Raw genomic sequence first — 4,801 nt, 5'->3', positions numbered from 1 at the left:
AGCCAGATGGTTTTCTTATTATGTATTTATACATAAGACCTTAGAATCAACAGAAGTTGTTTTTTCTTCTCACCACGGCCTACAGCCTTTCTGTGATGCATGGATATTAAGAAATGAAGTCAAATAATAATAACTTCAAAAAAATGTTACACTAAGTTAGGCTTTATGTAATTTCAGTTCATGGTCAAGGCAACTGCCGGAGTTGAAACCGAGCACCAGAACGGGGCTGAATTTTGTACGGTTGTCGTTATGGTTCAGAAACTGCTTCCTGGGTTTTCTTCCTAAGTTTTTATATTTTAAAGATTATCATGCATTTTATTTAATATTTGGAATCATATATGCATACATTTACTTTTAACCAAAATTGTTTAAGGAAAATAATAAAATAATGTATGCTGCCTTTACATTTAAGGGCAGCATTTACAGTTTTGTAGAGACAGGCTGCAGCTTTTCATGGTTTTCCCCCTGTAGTATATATCTCTTAAAGAAATATAAATGTGCATAAAATGTAAATTTTAAATAAAAGTCACTTTCAGTAACAAGTCATCAGCTTTCAGCTAAAAGAAATGGGGCATGTATAAAAGATCATGCGAGGGTGAGTTCCTCTTTTTTTTTTGCCTCATTTGTGTTATCGAAACGTCACAGGTCTGTGACATAATGTAGATTACAAAGGTACAAAGGCATGCTGACCACTGCATCCAGTGCACAGACTGTGCACCTGTGAAATCAGTGTCCTACCTTCCTGCTCCTCTCCACATTTTATTTTATTGCCAACACTACAAATCTGTTTTATTTTTGTTATATCAGCTCTACATTTTTAAATACAAACACCTGCATTTTATGTCCAACAGATGTTATCAGTGATTTTATTTTTTCATGAAAAATCCCAAAACAAAACAAAGATTTTAGAGATGTTAGAATGCATTTCTTGATTTCATATATAGGATTCTTGAAGTGAACACAATTTTAAAAACTCCTCTCTCTGTACATTCTGTGCAAGAAAAAGGTAAATGAATATAACTGTCAGCTGCTGCAGCCTTTGTCTGTTGCACTCTGTAGACTGCGTTCATTAAAAAGTACGAGGAACAAGGAAGTGTGTGGAGGAACACATTTCGCAAGTCTTAAGCATTTCTTCATCAACTTGGGTTTGGTGTTGCTGATGACTCATTTTGCTCTCAGTATGTTTTCTGTCTCAATCATGTGGACACAGCAGAGAAACTTTTATCTGGCAATAGGTGAGCTGCATTTGACATTTTTAGGTTGATTTGTCTTATTTTTCTATACTTACACAAAGGGTCAGCGTGACAAGCACTGTTACATTCAAAATGCCTTAAATTTAGAGTTAAATTTCCTTACACCTGATCTTTTCTTTAGTGTGTCTATATCAGAAACAAAACATGTTCATGTCTTGTTTCAGGTGTTTAATGAACCTTTGTTTTTTCTGCAGTCTCTTATCTCTTCATCGCATCTTCAACTTCTGCAGGTCAGTCTTCTTTTGCGAAATTTGTTTCAGATTACAAGGTTTTGCATAAATATCACCACATGCAGAAAATGCTGAGCACTCTGTTGTCTTGTCTCTTTCTTTTGCTAGATTTTAACATCAGTTTAGTTGGGCCAGCTCGGTGCTATGGAAGAGTAGAAGTCTATAACAGCACCAGCAGGGGAAAACTCTGTGATGATTCCTGGGTCTTAAATGATGCTATAGTGGTCTGCAGAGAGTTGAAGTGTGGGAAGGCACTGGCAATCTCTCAGTCGGTCAGCTTTAATTCATCAAAAGAAGAAATGTGGCTTGCTGATGTAAACTGTTCGGCGCGAGAAACGTCTCTAATGCAGTGTCCTCATGGAAGATTTGGAGAAAATGGCTGTGAACGCAATAAGGGTGTGGTTGTTGTCTGTTCAGGTGATTTACATCTACATTTTAGAGCTAGGCCCATAGAGCTTTATAAGTCAATACACTTTGATGCAGGCATGCCACTTTGAGGTTAATAGGTGCAGCACAGGGGTGTAACACTTCCTACCTCAGAGCAGTTCCAAGATAATTTAGATTAATGATAAATGGTATTCATATAATTCCTGCAGTACAGTTGGCATTATAATAAGTAGACAAAGGAATGTGAGAATGCAAAATGATAATATGAGGTTAAGCATATTGCCTGTTTTGATCGTCACTGTAAACAAACACAAGAAGAAAAGTAAGAACAGTAAAGCTTCTGAACAGGAATATGAACCATCAACAAGTGACATGATGTGGCTGCAAAAATATCACTTATGCATTAATGCCTGTGAACCTTGTATATAAATATCTATTGTATATATCTGTATTTCTTGACATGCAAAGAGCATCTTATAGAGGAAGTCTTCATGACAGTTAGGATCAGCAGTTGAGTTGCTAAATTTAAAGTAACAAGTTGTGATTATGAATGACACTTCACAGTTGCCAACAGGTCTATTTTGATGATATTTAGTACAGTGTACAGTAATAGATTCCTAGACGACTGAAGTGAATGAATGCAAAATGTCTTACTTTAACACTGTAAAAGTGGTATGGACTGAATGCTACTTTGTTTTCCTATTTTTAATGTAGAGACCCTGCAGCAGCCCAACATCTCCCTGGCATCTCTTGATGAAGTACAGGTCTGGGGTCCTAATGCAGATGCAGAGATCACCAAGGGCCATAGCTTTGTCTTAACCTGCTTCATTAACTCAAGCATCAATCCAAGCCATTTCAGTCTGATCTTCTCCAACATCCCACACATCAAGCCATCTGTCAACAACTCAGCTTCCTTTAGTTTCCCTGTAGCTGAGTATAAACACCAGGGCAACTATAGCTGTGTGTATTACATAACTCTGGAATCAGAGAACTTAACTTCTACTGAGTCAGCACCGATTCATGTCGTCATCAAATGTAAGTACTGGACATAAATATCACCATTACTGTATGTCATCTTCAGTAATTTACAGGGTCACTTGATCCAGTGCAACAAGTTCAAATGTGTAATGGAAAATGATAACACAACCAGCAATTCAAAGTAATACTTCCAAAAGTCGTCATTCCTGTATTATGTAAACATTAAGCAAACACTTTTTAAGATGGATCAGCTTTTACATCAACACTGTACTCACCAGCCACTTCATTAGGTGTACTCGTTCAACTTCATGTGGCAGCAACTCGATGCAGAAGAATTTTATTTAACCCTTTAAATAAAGGGGCGATTGTGGCTCAAGAGTTGGCAGTTTGTCTTGTAATCAGAAGGTTGCTGGTTCGAACCCCGGCTCCAACAGTGTCGGTCGTTGTGTCCTTGGGCAAGACATTTCACCCGTTGCCTACTGGTGGTGGTCAGAGTGCCTGGTGGTGCCAGTATCCGGCAGCCTCGCCTCTGTCAGTGCGCCCCAGGGCAGCTGTGGCTACAATGTAACTTGCCATCACCAGTGTGTGAATGGGTGGATGACTGAACGTGTAAAGTGCTTTGTAGTCCTTAGGGACCAAGTAAAGCGCTATACAAATACAGGCCATTTACCATTTAAGACCTACCATAGAACCAAGTCCGCCAGAGCTTATCTTTATATTTTTACATGCCGTAGTGCCATTTTTGGGAGCATTTCAAGTTGCTATTCATCAATACAACCATTATAGCCCAAACTTTAATAATATGTATGCATTAAGTGCAAAATAACTACACAAATGGCAAAAAAGTGCCGTAAACTACAAAAAAAATTGAAAATCGTTTTTGGTTTTTTTACATCTAGTTAGAGAAATTTAAGAGGTTTATCCCTCAAAACTGTATATACAAAAACATTGCACAAAATAGTTTCCAACAACAGGAAATTTATTTTGAGTGTCTTCATGTTTTTGTTTTTGAGATACACCAATTTTTATATACTGCAGGAAAAAATGAAAATAAATATTATAATGCAAATTTGCAAAAAAAACCAAAACAGCATGTGCATCAAAATAAACTATTTCCAGCAGTGCAATTTGAGTTCTAAGCATCCCAGAAACTATACAGAAAAGCATAGAGTCAAACATGACTTTTAAAAAAACCCCACCAGTGTAGGCTTATAAGGCCCCAAAGGTAAAAAAACAAAACAAAAAAAAAAACAAAACTACATTTTCTTGTTGCTGCAAGTGCTTTTTATGCAATTTTTGCAAAGCTTTATGTGGAAGGAAACTGTGACCTAGGACAAGCTGATGGCATAAGATGTAAGTACAACTCATCTGGTTTCATATGCAAATTTTTTTATTGCGCTAGCTTACGTGGTTGCAGTTCTACAGTGATTTTAAAAAAAGTTACGCAAAACGGAGCGTTCCCGCTCCGACCGGTTTTAAAGGGTTAAGGGATTTTAAATTCTGGTGGTCCGAGTATTTCTGAATCTGTGGATGTACTGGGATTTTCCCTCACAACCATCTTTAGGGTTTACAGGGGATGATCAGAACATTTTTTCTGCTCTTGCTCTTGACGAAGGCGGTCGCACTTTTCTCCTCTCCTCCTCCTCCTCTCCCTTAGCTTCCCTGCTTAGCCTCTTGTGTCCTTGTCTAGTCTCGTGTTTTTTGTATTACTTTTCCCTGGAACACTCTCTCACAGTCTGTTCTCTAAAACCTAAAAGAGGAATTATGGATTGGATCAACTGGTCCCTAAATGCAATTGACACCCCATTCTCAATGAGAAGTTTGGGCTCGGGTGAGCCTGAGTGCTGAGGATATCTACCTATTCGGAACCATGGTAACAGGGTTCTGGCGGATCGGAGCTGGCTTGGCCCTGACTTATCGAAGAATTAAGAAAGCGGAACCGGCTGTTCAAAC

The sequence above is a fragment of the Pundamilia nyererei genome, unplaced genomic scaffold (genome assembly GCF_000239375.1).
Source record: "Pundamilia nyererei isolate P.nyererei 1_Seehausen unplaced genomic scaffold, PunNye1.0 scaffold00290, whole genome shotgun sequence".
Lineage (NCBI taxonomy): Eukaryota > Metazoa > Chordata > Actinopteri > Cichliformes > Cichlidae > Pundamilia > Pundamilia nyererei.
Note: the sequence above shows the minus strand (reverse complement) of the source record.